Source organism: Lactuca virosa, chromosome 2 (assembly GCF_052849685.1).
Source record: "Lactuca virosa cultivar CGN04683 chromosome 2, Lactuca_virosa_CGN04683_v6, whole genome shotgun sequence".
Classification (NCBI taxonomy): Eukaryota; Viridiplantae; Streptophyta; class Magnoliopsida; order Asterales; family Asteraceae; genus Lactuca; species Lactuca virosa.
In genome coordinates, this window is record NC_136427.1 from 177,397,609 (window position 1) to 177,421,021 (window position 23,413).

Below are 23,413 nucleotides of genomic sequence, written 5' to 3' on the forward strand. Positions count from 1 at the left end.
AGTATTATCATTATAGTTTTAATGAGAATTTATAAGTCCTTGTCCTACCCGTTCGGCTAACGACCCTCCACCGATCAAGGAAGCGGTGGGTGAGAGTGGACACCCATCAAGTTGCCATTTTATAGGCAACAACCTTATACCCCCCTTATAGACCGGCTTCGTGAATGAGGCGTACTAGCGGTAAGACGACTTGATCTTATACATATATAAATATTATTAAACTTATAATATTATAAAGTATAAGGGTTGAATTTTAACTTTTAAAATTCTAAGGGTTGGAACTAAAGTTTTTAATATGACTTTACATGTTCCAAAACTTGAGGGCAAGTTTTGTAAACTTTCAAAACTTTTCATTTCTCATAACTTATGAGTTAATGGTTATTAAAAATGAAGACTCTTCATTTTTTTGTAACCTATGTGTTCTTTTAATGGTTATTTATAAATGTGACTTTTGGTTATCCATAACTTAAGAACTAGTTATGGACTCCATTAAAACACATAAAGATCAAGAATTAATCTAATCAATTATTAGCACATAATTTCTATGATCTTCTAAACTCATATGTTTATGAATGTTCATATCAAAAATTTCAAGAATCGTAAGTACGTATACAAAACTTGAAATTTTGATACGAGCTTTTGAACAAAACTTCGATTTTCAAGTTTTTTTTTTTTTTTTTTTTTGCATCAAGTATCAAATAAACAAACCAGGCTATGATACCACTGATGTGTTTTTGAGCATTCTAACACTCCTATTGTGTACATGCAACCCTAGAAACCTTGGATCTATGTTTGACTATGATACATGCAAATAATTATTTTTCCAAGGTTCTTATCCTATCTAGCATGGCATGGGGAACTTGAATCAAATAAAGCTAGTAGAATTACTTACCTTGTAGTTGTAGTTGATTGCTTGGAGTTTTAGAGCCTAGCACCAATAGTGTGGATGCCTCAAATGGAAATCACAAATCACCACAAACTTGGAACTTTGAGAGAATAGTAATCACCTTCTTGAAATCGGCCCTCTTACTTTACTCACCACAACTCGTGTGATTTCAAGAACCAAAGCCTCCTTTATATAGTGTGGTGGATTAGGGTTACATTCATGTAAACCCTAATACCCATGTCTTTTCATTTCCATGAGATCCATGGGTTAAAGCTCCATGGAGTATCCATGGACTTTCCATGCAAGCCTAGCCCATTCCAAATAAGCATTAGCCCACACTATATAAATACAAGAGCCCATATTTAATTAGTCATACTTTTGATCTCTAAATTAATTCTAGATTAATTATAGATCAATACTAATTAAATAATATGATTTTATATTAATATATTAGGACTTATAATATATTAATAAATCATAACTTATACTATTCTCAAACGATTATCCATAAATTGTTCGGGTGAAGTGCAACCCAAATGGACCATACCGGGTCGGGTCAAGTACATACCAAATATAGTTATGGACTTAGACACTATATCCAACAGATCTCCCCTCCTTAGCTCGAGCTATCATATCCTTCAGCGTCTTGCAGCTGGATCGGCTCACAAACTGCCGAATGTCACTCCTTAGCATCTCACGGTACCGGGCCTTCTTCATCTCCTCATCCGCCACATATTGTGAAACCATAAGCATCCTCTCCCTAAACATTGCGGTAATATCAGCCACCGTCTCTATAGTCTGGCGGAGATCCTGAAACTCTCGTGCCAGCTATTTCACCTCAATCACCGGTGCAAACTCAGCTCGAAACCTGGTCGAGAAATCATCCCATGACATCACATAAACAACATCATCACCCACTGCACATCCTACCTCCTCCCACCAGTCTCGTGCCCTATCCTTCAAAAGGTAGGAAGCTAGTCTGACTTTTTCCCCCTCAGGACAACGACTGGTGTGGAAGGCGTTAGCAACATCTGCTAACCACCACCAACTCACTATGGGGTCCTTCTCCCCATGATAGTCCGAAGCTCCACATGCCCGGGACTCCCTGAATGTCAAAGAACATACCCCCGCTAGTGCCATCATCTCAGAACGAAACGAGCTCAAACGCTCATCCAAAACCTCCAGAATAACCTCATTGACCGTGCCCAAGATCACATGAGTCTGATCAAGAATGCAATGAGTAATCTCAGATGAGATGAACTCCTTAGTCTGCCCATCGAGCTGCCCAACTCCAGATCCTGAGCCTGAACTCTCACCAGCACCGGAACTGCCAATAGGTCTGCCTCTCAATGTCACCATACTGAAAATAGACCATATAAACCATCAGAATACACATCAAAATATATATATCGGGGAATCACAAACTCCTCAAGCTCCCTGGCCTCATTGCAAATCTCCTTGAATCGAGTACGGATCCTCTGCTTCTAGTAGTACAGGCCTATACTACCTTCCACATCTATCTGTACTTTCCTCAAGAATTGCTTTAACTCAACCAAGTTACTTTATATCCTTGCAACTTTCCCTCACAGATAAGGCTCCCAACACTAAATCTCATCATAGTTTTTCCTAGGGAAAACTCTATACTACTCTCCACCATCAGGTGCAGAAGGAATCCCTACTAACTCCCTCTAACAAGTTCACGAATACAATTACATACCACTAAAACTGGACAAGTCTTCGAATGAAAGGTCCCACACCCCAACGGGTGGACTCAAAAAAGAGCTGCGCAATATAGTTAAAACCTAACCTTCTAAAATTATTCAGTTCCCATAGTATGCAACTTAACATATTCGCTTACTAGTTAGCTGAAGTTAGTAAGAACTCGTAATAGCACAAAGCAACCAGCATTCGAGCATCAAGTAACCAGAACCAAGCATAACCTAATCAGGCCATCCTATCACCGACTGATCGGTACTAGTATGCAAGTATAATAGCTCATACAATAGGCATACAAAGGCATCTCTCCTAGCATTCTATCATGCAAAAACTGAGCAGATCCTTAGCCCTAACTAGCATGCGATTCACAGATTCACAGATCAAAACATATCAGATAACATGTATGGGTAATTTGAAAAAAACTTACTTGATCTCGGCTGATTGCATGCACCACACCCTTTTTTATTTTATAAAAAAACCCTTTTCTTTAAAGTATGTTTCTTTTTGAAATTTTTACCAAATCCTTAGTTTGAGTTCAGACACACCCGAGAGTGTGACTGAATCCCTAAAACCAAGTCTCTTATACCAACTTGTAACGTCCTAAAAATATGATCCAAAAAATTAATTTTAATTTAAATAATACCCTATTCCAAAAGCATTATCCATACAACCTAAAAGAAAATAAGTATATCAAACATCATAACAATCAGAGTGATATCTCAAAAGCGGAATTCATGTGGTGTGTGCGATGCAGTCAACCAGAGCTCTTCCCCTTGGAACCAGAAGTACCTGAAACATAAACTGAAAATCGTAAGCACGAGGCTTAGTAAGTTCCCCAAACTACCCCATACCATACATAATAAATCACATACTGGGCCCCCGCCCTATATCGGGCCTTGCCCGGCATCGAGCCCCGCTCGATATACATATCTGTTATTCTTAGGCCCCGTCTGAAATTAGGCCCCGCCCACTATACACATACAATACATATTACATAATCATACTCACACATACAATGATCATAAACAATAGCATACGATTCAATCATCGGGCCTCACCCGACATCGAGCCCCACTCGGTATACATAACAGCACATAACACATGCAAGGGTCACGCAGACTCCTAGAACCCTAACATAAACAACAAGGGCTGACATTGGTGTCTTAGACTCGCCAAACCCAGTTAGGAAACTCACCTCGACTGCTGAATCTCATTGAAAATCCCTGGATGCTGGTCCAATGAATCCCCGAGCTAATCAATACCAAAACAACACCCAATTAACATTTGGGTTCCAATCCATAATCAAAAATCCATACTTGGGGTAAAAAGACCATTTTACCCCTAACTTAGCTTGGTCCAAGACTAAGGCCCAAACTCCCAGTCTAAAAGGCCCAAAAGCCAATTAATCAACCAAGGCCCAATTATGGCCCAGTTTTCCAAATTGGGCCCAAACCCTTACATGGGCCTTACCTTAAAGCCCAACCATTTTTCCTAGTCCAAAACACTTGCACTCGGATGGCCCAATAAGAAATCAAACACCCAAGCCCAAAAGAAAGCACAAACTTGAAGCCTAATATGCAAAATCCCACTTGACTGAGTATGCGAGGCGTACTCAGTTGTACGCTAAGTGTACACGATATTTGGCTTGTACCCTGCACGTGCATACTTTTACGCCCAACATACTCATCCATTAAGTCAAACTCTTTATTAAGCTCTTAATGCTTAAGTCAAGAAGTCCAACCCACATATCCGAGTCCTAATAAGTGTCTAGAACCATAAAGTCACTGACTTGGTGACTTTGCATGCCCAAAAAGAACCCAACTTCAGGATATAGCATTATACTTTCACCAAATGGACACAATCTCATGCGTGGGGGATTCTAAATCCTAAAGGTGACAACTTTATGAATCTACAACCTCAGATACACCAAGAGTGGCAACTCATATGTGACATCCCCAATTTCACGGCCAGAAAAGACCGATTTCGTTTATGCTTTTTAAAATAAAACCAGAGAAATCTTTTTAAAAGATGTTGCGGAATTTGTTCCCAAAACAAAACATGATAAAAATTTATCAAAACCTTTCTTTAAGAAATATATATTCTCATTTTATATTAAAACCTCGGGATGTCATGTTCCGATACAGATCAAAAGCATAAACAAGACATTATAAGCCTTACATCAGTTATTTACAACTACTGGCCTATAATCCAAAAATCACTCATTGTCATCATCCGACTATGCTCGGGGTCCACTACCTGTACTATAAAAAGTTGCGTGGGTCAGGCTTGGAAGTCTGGTGAGCATATAGGGTTTTCAACCCACAATAAATAATTTATTATGCTTAAACATCAAACAATCAACCCAATTACCCAATCCCCATTGTCTTATTTATTTCTTAAGGATTTACCCTAAGAATCAACTATCACTCATTCCTAAGGATTCATCCTAAGGAATAGGCACGAAGTCCATCGATGCCCAAGGTTTATACTACAAGCACTAACAACGTCAATCCCCACATACTGATCCTATACATTGATCTTACTAGATCTAGACTAAAGGATCGATATGAACAACCAACTAATGAAACTGCTTTGGAAATCCCCTAGCAGCAAACAAGGATCGATAAAGATATCAAATGAATGGAATAAGTTTAACCACGAACCTTTGTTCGTAAAAGAAAGAACCACAAGACAATTAAGTCAGGGGTAGTTATCAATGCCTAGGCTGTGGTCTGAATATCGTGGGGTATGTAGCCCCCAGACGCACCCTATCCAGCATCGAACTTTGCCTAGGCTGTGGTCTGAATATCGTGAGGTATATAACCCCCAGACGCACCCTATCTGACAATGAAAATGCTGACTAATGCCTAGGCTGTGGTCTGAACCCCCAGACTCACCCCTATCCGGCATCGGAAATGAAAACACTGACTAATGCCTAGTCTGTGGTCTGAACCCCCAGACTCACCCTTATCCGGCATCGGAAATGAAAACAATGACTAATGCCTAGGCTGTGGTCTGAACCCCCAGACTCACCCCTATCCGACATCGGAAATGAAAACAATGACTAATGCCTAGGCTGTGGTCTGAACCCCCAGACTCACCCCTATCCGGCATCGGAAATGAAAACACTGACTCATGAAGCTCGTCCGATCACTTCACAAAAGAAACGAAGACTCCAAAGCTCTTCAAAATAAAAGCATAGGGAAAATACTAATAAAGTACTCCCGTACGCTCCCGTACCCCGACACGTAATAGTGTCAAAAAGAAGAACTAACGGATGAACACATAGTTCAAAAACACCTAATGAACATATAGTTCGAGAACACCTTATGAACATATAGTTCAAACATATCTACCGATTACAAGTCTGCTAACGTTCCACTGGACTATCTAAAATAGACTGTGGCCGTTGTCTATACTCTGCTAGATGACTAGATCATCTTAACCATCGGTACCTCTCATCACTTTTACTTCATCACACATCATCTAATTCATCTACCCCTGTTTTACCCAACATATTTGTAGATAAAAATACATATACAGTTTAAAACTTGTATAAAACATCTATTCAACAGTCACCTTAATTAAACAATTAATATACTTACACATAGCATGTATTTTACGGTAAATACTTCATATCTATGTGTAAGATGAAAGTGACTATACACCCACATGATTTAACGATAACCGGGCAGCACTTCGTTGCATAAAACGGTCGTTTCTAATAAAACCGAGAGTTTTATTGAGAAACCGGGCTCTGCGAGGGTCGGGCTTTGAAACCGAAAAAATAAATTTCCCAGGCTTCTCGGGCAGTCCGGGACGTGTTCCGGGCGTTGGAAATGTTCTCGGGGCATCGGGGGAGGTCAAAATAACTAAAATATTGAAAAATGGGTAAAAATGGGCAATTTCCCAAAATTACCCGGGAAGGCTCGCATGCCTTCTATTTATAGGCTACGAGGAGACTTCGGCCGAAGGGAAGGTGGAACACGCATCGGACTTGCTGAGGCTGCACGCGTCGGATGCGAAGGCGATGCACGTGGCTCGCTTCGGACCTGCCACCGATGCGAGGCGTGTCATCTTCTTACTGGGCCGCACCTTCGGTCGAATCAGCAGGTGACACCCGTTGGCAGCTGGCTTCGGACGACGCATCAGATCGGACACCTGTGCGACACACGTCGCTTCTCGGATGTGCCATGCAGCAGCTTCGGATACGTGGCCACCTCGGAGCGAGGGTGACGTGGCCGAAGCTGAGCCCTGCGATTCTTCTCGGTTTTCAAGGATTTCTCGATTTTTGAGCCCCGAACTTATAAAATCCATAACTTTCGCATACGAGCTCCGTTTTTGACGTTCTTTATATGCACGCGTAGGTAAAATTACGCTTTACAACTTACGTTTAGACTTCGTCGGCTAATTTTGACTTTAATTTTTATATTATTATTTTTAACAGATTGGGACAGGAAATCCGTTAAAAATTCATAACTTCTTCATCCGACGTCCGTTTTCGTCAGACTTTTTACCGTTGTACTACTATTTACGAGACCTTCGATTCTCGTTTAAGTCGTATCGGCTAAAAATCACTCGATCTAAAATTCGAGTTTTTAGCTGTCTACTGCTAAGCTGAAACTTCGAAAAATCATAACTTCCTCATACGAAGTCAGATTTGGGTGTTCTTTTTATACATACTCTCGGTTTAACGAATACTACGACTTTCATTTAGATCATTAAGGCTAAAAAGTAGTTTATCAAAAACTCACTTTTTACGAAATTCGGCACCGTGCCGATTTGTCGCGAAACTTCGACAGGTCATAACTTCTTCGTTATAACTCGGATTTCGGCATTCTTTATATATCCGTAATCTTTGTCACGCCCACTACCACTTTCTTAATAAATATTAGCTTTATCTAATATTTATTTTCGACGCTCATTTTTATTCTTAATTAATTAAACCCTAATAATTAAGTATAAAACACATAATTTTCACATAATTCCTTTTCATTTCTTCTAAATGAGTTACAAAGGTTAACCTAGACTATTATGTCAATATTAATGCCTAGCCTAGAAACATGGCCATTACATCATAGCTCCTGGAGTGGTATCAAACCACTAGATCTCATTCTTGGGGCCAAAAAGGGACCAAAACTCATATATAATAGATCTAAGCCATTAATGAACAAGTTCATAGCTTTTTACCTCAAACAAGCTGGAAAATAATCAAGATCCAGAAGCTCTTCCTTGATCCACCACCTTGCACCAAGCTTCTACTTCTGGAACATGGACTAAAGCACACCAAAATGGACACAATGAGCTCAAAACACATAGGAGAGGCTTAGGGTTTCGAATATGAGACTAAAAGGTCAGAGGAGGCTGAAAAATAAGGGTTTCATAAGTCATAAAGGTGATTACATAGTGTCAAACTTCAAAAATTAGGGTTTTAAGAATCCTTACATATGCCCCGCGTACAAGGCTGTGCACCCCGCATATGTCTCCAGAACCCCGTCCAAGCCTCGCATGAGTACGCTAAGCGTACCATGTAGTACGCCCCGCATACTTGCTTTGCAGCTTGTACGCCGAGCGTACCATGTGGTACGCTCTGCATACAACACAAGGACCAAAATGCAATTATCAATACACAAGGGGCAATAATGAACATACCAGGATTCCAAGTGTTACACTTTTGAGGTAAAAAGGTCTCAACTTGCTAATATATGATGCTAGATCTAGTTATGTTGCTATTTTTATGGTTTTGAGTCCTTGGAGTGATTGATGAGCTTCTTGATTCACTCCAGAAGTGATTGATGGTAGATCTAGGTATCTTTTGGTCCCTTTGTCCATAAAAATTCAAGCTTTGAGGTGTTTATGGACTCATGCATGTGTTAAGACCCTTTGTTAAGCTCTTTTGAGCTCTAGATCCAATTAAGCCATGCATGCACGTAAAGTTGCCAACTTTACGTGATAAGTCACCTTAAGGAAGTCAGATCAGAGAGTATGGAGTAAGAGTTGAGCGGATTAAGTGCTTGATGATGTGGAATGGCCAACTAGGGAGTACGCTGGATGTACAAGCCAGTACGTTGCACATACTATCCCTAGAGTGTGTACGCTAAGCGTACGAGTTTAGTACGCCCCGCGTACTTAGCAGTGGGCTTCAAAATTTTGGGCTTTTCGGTATTGGGCCCATGTTCAGTCATAGGAGTCCAAGGCTTTGTTGGGCCATCAAAATTCTATTTTTGGGCTGATGCTATTTTATTGAACTTTTTTGGTAGAAGGACCATGAAGGGATTTGGGCCCAATTTCGAAGATTGGGCCATATTTTATGTAACGTCCCAAATATAAGACCCAAAAATTTCATTTTTAATTTAATAAAACAATGTTCAAGACATCATCATAAAATCCCAAATGTAATAATTGTATCAAAACATCTTAATATCAGAGTATTCATCAAATGCAGAACAAAACGTATGTGCACTGCAATCACTCATAACTCTTCCCTTTTGCACCAGAAGTATCTGAAACGTAAACTAAAAACTGTAAGCACGAAGCTTAGTGAGTCTCCCCCAAATACCACATACCAAAAATATCATACAAATAATGGGCCCCACCCACTGAGTATAACGGGTCCCGCTTAAACTCAATTATCGGGCCCCGCCCAGTAAATATAACGGGCCCCACCCACTGAGTATAACGGGCCCCACCCACTGAGTATAATGGGCCCCGCCCAAATTTATATAACGGGCCCCACCTAACATACAAATCATACAAGCATAACATGATAATAAGATGCAGAATAATCATCGGGCCCCACCCAGTAAGCATACAACCACATACACATGCAAGAGTCACACAAACATCTAACCTCCTAACATAACAAAACATGGGTCGGCATTAGTGCCTTTGACCCACTAAAAATAGTGAGGGAACTCACCTCGAACTGCTGAATCACACTGATAAATGTATGGCTGCTGGTCCAATAAATCCCTGCGATATCCATCGCAAAATAACATCCAACTAATAATTGGATCCCAACTCACACAAGGAATACAATATAAGGTAGAAGACCTAATTTAACCTTTCCTTAAATTTGCCCAAGACCAAAGCCCAATCCAAATGTCCAAAAAGCCCAAATTCCAAAATAATCATCCAAGCCCCAAATATGGCCCAATTTTCCAAATTGGGCTCAAACCCCTTCATGGGCCTTCAACCAAAGGTCCAAAATAATAGTATGATGGCCCAACAAGGCCCTAATCATCTAGAGTCCAAACATGTCCCAACACCGTGTGCTCAAACATTTCGAAGCCCATCTGCTGGGTATGTGGGGCGTACTCAGCTCGTATGCTAAGCGTACTCACTTTGGGGCTTGTACGTGCGACATACCACATGTACGCCCAGCGTACTCACAGCTTAGCCAACTTTCTTCATTGAACACTTATTCGGTTAAGGCTTCGACCCAAATCATAGATCTGACTTCCCTAAGGTGGTTTATCACGTAAAGTTGCCAACTTTACGTGCATGCATGGCTTAATGGGACTCTAGAGCTCAAAAGAGCTTAATAAATGACTTAACACATGCATGAGACCAAAACCATCATAAAGTTTGCACCTTTATGCTTAAGAAACCCTTAATATGCCCAAATCTACAAGGATAAGCTCCATAAATGACCTTAGCTCACAAAACCAACCAAAAGGGACCAAAATGGCCAAAAGCAAGCCAAGGAATAGATCTATGAAATGAGATGACAAGATTTGAACTTTATACCTCAGAAACCACGTAATGAAGGTGCTAAAGCTGGATCGCTAAGCTCCCCTCCAAAGAATAAGTCTTCAAGCTTCTTCTTCTACTACTTCAAGATGCATAAAACCCTCCAATGATCAAAACAATAGCTCAAAAGCACCACACAAAGGCAAGGGACGAACTAGGGTTTTCAAAGGGTGGAGGCTGGTCTAATGTCCATGAGGTGAGTTAATGAGGCTTAAATAGGGAACAAACCCTAAAAATTAGGGTTTGCCCCTGGCCAGCGTACGCCCAGCGTAACCCACGTACGCCCAACGTACGTGGTTCGAACCCGTAATCAGTCTCCAGTTAGTACGCCAAGCGTACTCTATAGTACGCCCCGCATACTAGCCATAAGGACCATAATGAAATTTTTTAAAAATAAGAAGGGTTAAAAGGAAACATACCAATTTCAGGTGTTACATTTGGGCTTTGGGTGATCATTTTGGAATTTGGGCCTTTTGGATAGTTAGCTTGGGCCTTGGCCTTGGGCCAAGTTAGGTAAAGGTTAAAATTGTCTTTTACCCTAACTTTGACACTTAGTATGATTCAAGATCCAATTATTAATTAGATGTTATTTTATGATGATAGCGCGAGGATTTTCGGACCAACAGCCAGAGATTTATCTGTGAGATTCAACAGTCTGAGGTGAGTTTCCTCACCATATGTAGTAGGTCGAAGGCACCAATGTCGGCCCATGGTTTGTTATGTTAGGATGCTAGATGTCTGCGTGGCTCTTGCATGTGTATGTGCTTGGTTTGCTTACTGGGCTGGGCCCGATAGTTATCATGTATGCCACTACCTTTGTTATACTTGTATGTTTGTAATTGGGCGGGGCCCGTTATGCGAGTTAGGGAGATGCCTGTTATACTCAATGGGGGGGGGGGCGTTATGCGAGTTAGGGCGAGACTCGTTATACTTATTGGACGGGGCCTGTTATGCGAGTTAGGGCGGGACCCGTTACACTCATCGGGCGGGGACCGTTATATGTTTGATATGTATGATATGTGGTATTTAGGGGAAACTCACTAAGCTTCGTGTTTACGGTTTTCAGTTTATGTTTCAGGTACTTTTGGTGCAAAAGGGAAGATCTTGGGGTAATTGCAATGCACATACGATATTGTTCCGCATTTTCATGATAACTCTGATATTTTATGATGTATTGATACAATTGTTCCACCTTGGTTTATGATGATGTTTTAGAATACTATTTTTATTAAGTTAAAAATGAAATTTTTGGGCCTTATTTTTGGGACGTTTCAGAGGTCTAGTAGGCGGTAGTAAACTGTATGATGGATATTATATGCATTATGTGCATACTTGATCCTTGTTTGTTTATATGTTGACATGGGGTGGTGGATGAGGTTGAGGCAGTCCTGCTGCGTACTGTAGGCCAAGATACCTGGTGCGGACCGACTGTAAGTCGTAGTCACGAAGGCTCGGGAAGAGCTGTTGTGTTTAGGCGGCATGCCAACAAACCCTGGGTATTCCAGACTGATGATTGAGGGCCCGTTATGCATGCTAGTCTGTTGTTGTATGAGTTATTTTTGGGGGAAACTCACTAAGCTTTGTGCTTACCAATTTGTTTATGTTTTAGGTTCTATCGTTGATCATGAGAAGGCGAAAGCGAGACTGTACACATGCATCAACAACATTGAGGATTCCGCGTTATTTATAATACTCTGATTTTTGACAAATGTAATTTAAAATAAATGATTTTCTTAAAATGGACTTATAATTTGGAAGTTTTACGTTAATAAAAATAAAAAAATTTGGTTGTGAAAATGGAACGTTACAATTTTTCATTTTAATTATCCCGTTTTTACACTCGAATGCTGAAAAGTAATATAGTAAACTTAAAAGTGAGTTTTGGAAACGTCTAAATGCTAGAAATAACTATGTATTTTTTTAATCTAGGATAAGCCTAAATATTAGAAACTAGGTGTGAGACCCGTGTATTACACGGGTTATTTTAGAAAAAGATTAAACATTAAAGTGTAAAGTGTAAACATAAAATATTTTTTAATGTACAACTTTAAAATAAGAAAGGAAGAAACGTATTTATTGCATTTTAATATCATATATATGATATTTAACACTTTACATATATACATATATGACTTTAATTTTAAAATTGAAACAAACCAAAAATTGACAAGTAGATAATATTTATTTCAAAAATACCACAAAATGACAAGTGTCAAAACTCATGAGAGATTGACATGTGACAAAAAAAAACCATTTATTTATTAAGAAGGATAACAACGTTGGTTCTTATATCTTTTAATTATAGCATCTTGTTTTTATTTGTTCCATTATATCATTATACTACCAGTTTTTTATAAATGGTTTTATGTTTCGAAAATATTTACTTCCATTATACAAATGCATTTTCAGTCCTTTTTAGGTATCACGACATTGTACCTTGGTATTACTTTGTTTTTGTATCACATTGTTGTATTGGGTTACTCAAAGACAATGCACTAATTATAGAAAGAAATTAAAGTTGATTGTTTGTTATATTATTTATTAGGTTATAACCCGTGTAAACCACAGTTACAAAATTAATTAAATTTTATAAAAAAAAACTCATAATTATTAATCATTTATTTTAAACAAATTATTAATTAAGATATATATTTTATTTAGTTATGTAACATTATAATATTTGATTCAAAATAAATAAGTGTTTAAATTTGAATTGAATCCTATATTATATGTATTTATTTATGTTTAGAAGACTTGCCATATTAAAAATAAAGAAAGAATATAATGATATTTTGCAAAATATTAATTAGGAAAATCAAAAGAGTGACAAGTGACAGAATATTAAATAAGATGTCTAATTGAGTGACACGTGACAAAAAAAACTATTCATTTATTAGAATAGGATTTATAATAACTTGTTTTCAATTTTTGCATTAAAACGATGTCCTGTTTTTTATTAAGCATTTGTACTTCGAAAAAATCTAATCCATTATAGCATTTCACTATTTTTTTAGTACACATAATTGCATCATGCCAGGTGTAAAACCTAGTTGCATAACAAACTACAAGAAAATAGTGATATTTTGTGACCAGCCATTAGTACCACTAAAAAAGAGTCCATAAACCAACATGATTAGAATGTTATATCATTATTCTACCTTAAGATTAAGAGATATGATAAAATGTTGATGGATCCACCTGAAATAGTTTGGAAAATTTTGCTTAATTTGGAGTCACACTTCTTGTAGCGTGTGTTTGGATCAATCACAATTGGAAAATAGAAACTGTAAATATAAATTTACAAAATGAAACCATTAATGTAAGTTCATAAGAATTGGATTAACCCATCACGTGACATTGAAAGAAGAACCAATTGAGAATGGACTGTCTTTACTATATGATATATAATCTACAAACATCATTTCGCTATTTCACCAAATCAATTAGATGATATTGCAAATTTATTAATAAAACAAACAATTTGTTAAGTTAGATGCAAAACACATACATGAATTAGCAATTGCTAACTCTAATTCACAAAAAGAAATAAACAAATATTAACTGAACTATTGAGAATTGGATTGTGAATAGTTGTTGAATTCTAAATTATGGATGCATGTATAAATCCAAAAACTGAAGTAAGTTATCATTAGAATTTGAACAATTTTGTTCAAACAATTTATCAAATAGCTAACGTGTATACCAAAATATTACAGTGTGGTGCTCAAACTTATACACATAATCATATATAGCTCCAAAGTAAATGATGTGAACGAAAACGAGAAAATTATTGGAAAGCTGAAAAATCTTCTATACTAATAAAAGACTAGTTTTTTTTGCCACGTGTCATCATATTAGACCTCTTAATTAATATGATGTCACTTGTCAATCTATTAATTGTCTATTTTAAATTTAATAGACCTCCTAAGCAATGTGATTAATACTTGTCAATTTATTTATTCTCCATTTTAAATTTAAATTTTAAAGTTTATATTATTGTTTTCATTCATTCACAAATAAAAAATATCAAATATATATTGAAAATTAATTTCACATATTTATTTGAATCAACGATTATAATTTTACATAACTAATAAATATATTTTTTAATTAATAATTTATTTAAAATAATTGATTAATAAGTTTGATGTAACGCCTCTATTCTCAGATATTAATTTATGGCTTTGATTCTTCATGATTTCAAGGTCTACTCGACGAGTTGGTTGCCCTGACTCGTCGAGTAGCAGCGGGTTGGGCCACGCGGTTAAGTGATCAACTCGCCGAGTAGGAAGAGTGACTCGACGAGTTGGAACTGGAGGGTGAAACCCTAAATTCCGGGGTTCTGCACCCTATTTAAAGGATCATAAGCCTCCTTCTGCCCCCTTATAACCTCTTGAGAGTTTAGCAAACCCTAATCTGTATGTGTGCCTCATCTTTGTGTGTTTCAAGCTTTGGGAGGTGGATCTTTGTAAGAAGAACTTGGAGAGCAAGTGGCTAGGAGCAAGGAACGTGTGGGGATCTGGTATCTACCTCAGTGGGCATCTCTTGGAAGGTATCAAGTCGTTACCTTGATCTCATTTCCTTTTAGATCTCATTTGATTAAAGATTAGGGCTTTTCTAGCATGTTAAGAAGCTATCCTTGGGTTTGAGCTAAGATCTGAAGTTGTAACTTCAGATCTGAACTCTTTTTGATCTCTAAGTCCATGAAGTTTTTGGCTTTGTCATGTAAGCAACCTTCCTTTGAGTTAAACTCCATTTCAAGTTTGGATTTGGCATTATGAGTCACTAGAGCCTTGCATGCACGTAAAGTTTGCAACTTTACGTGATAAGCATGCCTTAGGAAGTTGGATCTGCAATATGGAGCCTTGGCATGGCTTAAAAAACATCTGTATGGTTAAAGATTGTCGTAGACTCGGCGAGTCGTATGAATGACTCGGTGAGTCCGATGAAGATTGCCTTGGACTCGACGAGTCAGTCGAGTGACTCGACGAGTTGGCCAGTTGAGCTAGAACTCGGCGAGTAGTTGAGTGTACTCGACGAGTTGAGGTCAACATGGACTGTTGACCTGGACTGTTGACTTTGACTTTGACCCAGGGGTTGAACAGTTGACTTTTGAGGGCATTTTGGTAAATTAGATATTTATAGCAATGGACATTGGTGAATATAGGTTTTGGAGTTGGACCTACGGTTGGAGGAGTTTGACTCTGTCTTCCGAGCTTCTTGCGAGGTGAGTTATCCTCACTTTATCAATATGGTCTAAGGCACCAAGGTCGGACCTTTCTCGGATTGTGTACTGGTATTTGTTTTATATGCTTTTGATATGTTAGATATGCGTCCTGGTAGTTAGTACGATAATATGTTAGTGACCTGGTTAGGTCGGTATCCTGGTATATAGGATGAGGCTATGTTAGTGACCTGGTTAGGTCGGTATCCTGGTATATAGGATGATGCTATGTTAGTGATCTAGTTAGGTCGGTATCCTGGTATATAGGATGATGCTATGTTAGTGGTCGGTTAGGTCAGTATCCTGGTTAGGATGTTGCTATGCTCTATGATCTGTTAGATCGGCTTGGTTATTTATGGATTGTTATGTGCACATGTTGTTGGTATGGGGGTTGGGTTGAGGCGGGTCCTACTTTGTGTTGTAGGTCAACATACCCAGGGCGGACCGGATAGACTGTAGACCCGGGAGGGCACATAGTTAGGCCGAAGGCCCAACGAGCGATATGGATAGGCTGAAGGCCCCGAGAGGGCGGTCCAGACGTACCGAGGCTCGGAGAGTGGGCCATATAGACTAAAGGCCCGGTGCGTCCAGTCATACTGTAGACTCTGAGAGTGGACTAGGTGGACTGAAGGCCCGGTGCGGGCGGACCAGTCACACTGTAGACTCGAGATGCATGGTTGTTCTGTGTTTATTTATATGATATGATTATGGTTATGAGGTTGGTATTTTGGGGGTAACTCACTAAGCCTTCGAGCTTACATCTATCGATTATTGTTTCAGGTACAGCGGATGACCGCGGGAAGGCAAAGGCGTGACCGTACACTTCCTCGATTTATGATTATGATTTGTGGGAACTCTGATATAAAACTATTTTGGAAACCTTTTTGTAATAACTTTTGGTATTTGGAATGTTTTTAAAAGTTTAAATTTGTCATGAATTTTATGGGTGTTACATTTGAGTTTTTATATGAAAATTTAATTAATTTTATAACCGTGGTTTCCACGGGTTATAAACTAGTAAATTAATATCAATCCAGATAATCGGTACAAATGTCATTAAAACAGGGAAAAAATATTGCTCACAAACATAAAAATAATGCTCAAAAAACATAACATAGTTACATACCTGGTGTCAAATCAATTTAATGTAGAGGCGGTAAAAATTGACACGACATGAAACCCGATACGAACTTGACACGAAATAAACGAGTTTGGGTAAGATATTTCAACCGTTTTAAATAAATGGGTTGGCTCGACACGACACGAAAATTAAACTTGTAAGGTTAGGTTTGAAAATTTCAACTCGAAAATGACATGTTTATGTATATGCAAGATTTTTGAATTCTTTAAATAAACTAGAAATATACAAAACCAAAACCATTAGTAAAAGAAAACCATTAGATTCAGTCTATTCGTAATGTTGAAATGACTTAGCTGTCTAGATCAAGACTTAAATTTCAGTTTTTCCGTTCTCTCCCAAACAATACAATCCCTTTGACCACTCTCTCATCCTCATGATCTTGTCTTCCACCTCCCCAGCTCATACTTTTTCAATTTTGTCATCTGAACTTGTTATGACTTCATCTATTCCGTCTCCAAACTATTAGTTTTTCCTTTTTGCCTATGCAACTCCTACTCTTTAAATGTGCTCAATCTTTTAACATCACATGACACGACGTATTTCAAGGTATACCCCTAACACGAAACCCGACACAAACTCGACACGAAAGTAAACAGGTTGACACGACACGACCCATTAATTGAACGGGCCGGGTTAGGGTCAAACACTTTCAACCCGTTTAGTGTTTCGACACGACACAATTGTCACCTCTAATTTAATGCAAAACATATGACATCTATCATAATAGATATATAAATATAGATATAAAAAAGGGCTAATTTTGTATATACATTTGTTAAACAATAAACTAAAATATTATCCTTTTTAATCTTTAAAATATCTTATATGCCTAAATCCCTTTTTAAACAATTTTAATATATTATAATCAATTCTTATATTATCTAACCATTATACTTTTAAAAATGTAGTAAATTAACTATATTGCCCATAATATTAAAACCCTTTTAACAAAAACTAAATTGACAACATTGCCCCTAACCCATTTTAGAACAAAATAGGATCATGTTTGCAGATGCATTCCCATGGTTTACACACATACTTATCATCACACATTCAGTTACCCTAATTATGTATACACTATTCAAAACGCCAAGGACCATACATCGCTATCTAATTGTTAATATCGAATCAACATTAGTCGTATATACTATGGGAATGTCAATAAATCCCAGTAAGCTATTTCTGATTACAGAATGTCAATGAATCCCAGTAAGCTATTTCTGATTTTCAACTTGTGAATGCAAATTCTGATGATCAATTTTTATTGAAAATTCGATTTTTGATTACTCACTTAATTATTATGTTGATAAATGATTTTCTATCTTTAATGACAACATACATTGAGCTATCTAATGTGACCGATGATTTCTTGAATAACAACAAATTAACTAACGATTTGATTGGTGACAAATTAACAAACGGAATCTTAGATGACAACAACTTAATAGAGGACACCATCATCATTTTGTAAGCATATGCATATACACTTATTGGCATGGGGGTGGGGGGGGGGCAAGGAATGACGTAAGCAATGACATAAGAAGCCATTAGACACATTATTGAAGACATGTGGCCTTTCAATATAGAAAGGAGTTGTAATTATTTAGGTTTTGTCTTTTATAATTATTGTATGTCTATTGTATTATTGTGATGTAACATAAAGTGTTAGTCCCTCAATAGTCTAGGGGGCTATATTGTAAATATGTTTGTCATATTGCAATCAAACGATTGCAGTTCTATTATTGTACTCGGCTCCTTTGAGCCTATAAATAGGGCATTTGCCCATATGGAATAAGGAAGCTAAGTTTAAGTGTTTGAGATTTGAGTTGAGCTCAGTCTTCTTCTGTTGAAATAGCTCGTCTATTTCTGAATAGCAGAACCCTATCCAAACATATCCATATATTCATATAAACATATCAAACCCAGACAATCAATCCATCGTCAATCCATTCCAACGCATCATTCAGGTACAATTCTATCTTAATTTTATTAATTCCGCCATGTCGTTCGATTTGGTATCAGAGCTAAGTAACGTTCTTATTATTCTTATTATCAGTTTGCATATTCAATCTATCGTTAATAAGAATATATGCATATGCAACATCATAAACATGATAAGCATCATAAACATGATAAACATCATAAACATGATAATGAATAACCATTGTTTTTAAATATTCATATTTAAAAAAGTTATCAACAATTAAAATATTTATCGAAAGAAGATTTAATACTATAAGTATGTCTCAAGAAATAGAAAACTCACCAATAGTTATTAATAACGAAGAAAATGAATCTGGATACACTTTTGATGCTTTAATTAATAAAAATAACATCAATAAAGACGCTATAAGAAAATCAAATTTCACACTATCCGAAAGACACAATTTTAGATATAACACATTTAAAAATTTCTTTTCTAGAAAAAATATTATATATTATGGAAAAATTATAGGAGAACAAGCAATACCTATAGAATTAACTCAAGGAAATATTACTATACCCATAATAAATAAACAACAAATTAGAAATAGATTATCTCATATTAAAGAAACAGATAGAATAAAAATCGCTTATATTCATATATCAACTATTCAAATAATCTTAAAAAGTACTGTAAGTAATTTAAATACACCAATAGAATTAGAAATCAGAGATGATCGTATAATTAATAACCAAGAAAGTATTATTGCAAAAGGAGAAGGTAATTTAATTGAAGGAAAAATAAAATTTGATATTAATATTCAATTAGGATTAAGTCTTAAAGATAAAAATTTAAGTAATAGTATTACTGTACGATATAAATTATTAAGACAAAATTTTATGATAAAAGGTAATCATCCATTTACTATTACATATCAAATAAATTATGCATTAACAAATTCTCATCATAGTATTACATTTAAAACAGAAGATAGAATTTATATAGATAAATTATTTACCCCTTTATTATCCCTTGAATCACCAAATATGACTAATAATAGAATATTCAATGAAACTAATTTTCAACCAATAATAACTACTCCGTTAATAAAAAGAAGTCCAATTATAGAACCTCCATTTTCAACTATAATAGGTAGATCTTCTATTTCAGAATGTCAGCCTTCAACATCTAATGAAAATAACGATGAAAAGCTAGAAGATATTAAAGAAATGATTAGATCATTAAGTTTAAGAATATGACAGAATCATCTAGTAATTCCCTAAAATATTTTAAAACACTTGAAGGATCATATCAAAATACAAAACCATGTATACCAGATAAAGAAATGATTATAGAAATACCACAAAATTTACCACAAGGAACAATATATAACATCGGTCTTAATCCTGAAGAAGATAAATCAGTAGGAGAAAAACTAAATATAATAAGTCAAAAATTAAACAATATTATAGAAATAGAAAGTTTAATTGTATTAAAACAAATCCCTGAATTATTACAGAATTTAACTCAACAGAAAAATCTACTTGAAAAATATTTAAAAATAATAAAAACAATTAAAGAAGAACCACTCAATGAAAAACCACTACTTAAAGAAAAACCACTTACCATTAAACGACCTTTCACATGGTAAAATAAAAATGAATAATAAAACTCAAATATACTATAATTACAATGATAAATAAAAAATTATGGAGTTATAAAAACAAAAAAAATCACAAAATCGAAATCTAAAAACAATACGCAATGTTTCAACCACTCTAACAAACACAACTTGTTAATATAAAAGCTTTACAAGAAAAAACATCAATTAAAAGAAATTTATAAACTAATCCTAAAATGAGTAAAAGAAAAACAAATATTAACCCAAACAGTACCTTTATTACAACCAAAATACAAGATAAAGAATTAGTTTCATATATAGATACAGGAGCTACTTTATGTTTTGGAAGAAAAAAGATATTAAAAAATTGGGAAAAATTAGAAAAACCATTAAAGATCACAATTGCTGATAAATCAATTCACAAAATTTGGTTCGTAGGAAGAGATATAGATATAGTAATTGAAAAAACATCATTCAAAACTCCAACTATATATCAACATGATTCAGGAATAGATTTAGTTATAGGAAATAATTTCCTTAAATTATATCAACCATTTATACAAACAAATGACGATATAAGTCTCAATCATCCAACAAAAGGTATTATAAAAACTGCAATTATCAAACATTATGATCTTATTAAAATAATCAAACAAGAGGTTGGCTTTCAATTACGCATATTACTAACATTTGCTAAAGAAATTGCTGAAAAACAACTCGAAGAAGTATGTAGCGAAAACCCGCTAGATCATTTAAAAAATAAAAATAATCAAGAAATAATAATATTATTAAAAAACCCTAATGATGAAGTTAATGTTCCAAATAAAATTCCATACAGCATAAAAGATGTTTCTGAATTCAAACAGGAATGCATTGAACTATTAGAAAAAGGAATCATTCGACCTAGCAAAAGTCCTCATTCAGCACCTGCATTTTATGTAGAAAATAATAATGAAATAAAACGAGGCAAACGAAGAATGATAATCAATTATAAAAAAATGAATGATGCTACTATAGGAGACTCATATAAATTACCACGAAAAGAATATATTTTAGAAAAAATAAAAGGAAATACACATTTTAGTACATTTGATGCAAAATCCGGATATTGGCAATTACGCTTACATGAAAATACGAAACCACTAACCGCTTTTTCATGTCCTCCTCAGAAGCATTATGAATGGAATGTTCTTCCATTCGGTTTAAAACAGGCACCAGCAATATATCAGCGATTCATGGATGAAACCTTAAATGGTTTAGATCATATTTGTCTTGCATATATTGATGATATAATTGTTTTTACAAAAGGAAACGAACAAACACACATTGATGCAGTCATCAAGGTTTTACAAAGAATTAAAGAGAAGGGTTTAGTTTTATCAAAAAAGAAATCAAAACTTTTTCAAACTACAGTTGAATATCTCGGTTTAAAAATTGGAGAAAATGGTCAATTATCGTTAACAGACAATATACGAGAAAAATTAAATATGTTTCCTGATAAACTTGAAAATAGAAAACAAATACAACGATTTCTTGGTTGTTTAAATTATATTGCAGAACAAGGATTTTTGAAAAATTTAGCGAAAGAAAGAAAAGTTTTACAAAAGAAAATATCAGAAAAAATACCTTGGTCTTGGACCAATACAGATACTATTTTGGTACAAAATATAAAACAAAACATTCAAGTTCTCCCTACTTTATATAATGCAAAAATAGATGATTTCTTAATCGTAGAAACAGATGCATCACAAGACACTTGGGCAGGATGCCTAAAAGCAATTATACGAGGAAAAGTATTATTGGGATTAGATAGTGAGGGAAACCTCATATCTAACTCATCAAAAGTATACAATGATAAAGCACACACTGGTATGAAAATACCATCTGAAGTAAACAATGATAAAGTATACAGTGATATGAAAATATCACCAAAAGCATACAGTGATATGAAAATATCACCAAAAGCATACATTGATACAGATGTATCATCTGAAGTATTAAAAACAGATAAATACGAGCAAAAACTATGCAAGTATATATCGGGAACATTTTCCCAAACGGAGCAAAATTACAGCACACATGAACGAGAAACACTAGCATGTCTCAGAACATTGAAAAAATGGAAAGTCGAGCTACTTCAAACCAGATTCGAATTACGCACAGATTCCAAGTATCTACTTGGCTTTTGGCGGTATAAGTTACAAGAAGATTACTGTCGAGGACGATTGATCCGGTGGCAATTACAATTACATCAATTTCATCCATATCTCAAGTATATCAAAAGCGCCAACAATCATATAGCAGACACATTGACAAGAGAATGGAAGCCATCATAAAGAAACAGTTAAAAACATTCCTACTCGATTATGAAAGAGGCACCATTCATGAAAGATTAACGTCAGCCATGACACAAGCAAACATTATTCAAAAAAAAACATGTCTTTTCGGAGGCGGGAGGAATGACGTAAGCAATGACATAAGAAGCCATTAGACACATTATTGAAGACATGTGGCCTTTCAATATAGAAAGGAGTTGTAATTATTTAGGTTTTGTCTTTTATAATTATTGTATGTCTATTGTATTATTGTGATGTAACATAAAGTGTTAGTCCCTCAATAGTCTAGGGGGCTATATTGTAAATATGTTTGTCATATTGCAATCAAACGATTGCAGTTCTATTATTGTACTCGGCTCCTTTGAGCCTATAAATAGGGCATTTGCCCATATGGAATAAGGAAGCTAAGTTTAAGTGTTTGAGATTTGAGTTGAGCTCAGTCTTCTTCTGTTGAAATAGCTCGTCTATTTCTGAATAGCAGAACCCTATCCAAACATATCCATATATTCATATAAACATATCAAACCCAGACAATCAATCCATCGTCAATCCATTCCAACGCATCATTCAGGTACAATTCTATCTTAATTTTATTAATTCCGCCATGTCGTTCGATTTGATTTAATGTAAATAGGTTTGTCATATTGCAATCAAACGATTGCAACTCAATTATTGTACTCGGCTCCTTTGAGCCTATAAATAGGGCCTTTGCCCATATGAAATAAACAAGCTAAGTTTGAGTGTTTAAGATTTGAGTTGATCTCAATCTTCTTCTGTTGAAATAGCTCGTCTATTTCTGAATAGCAGAACCCT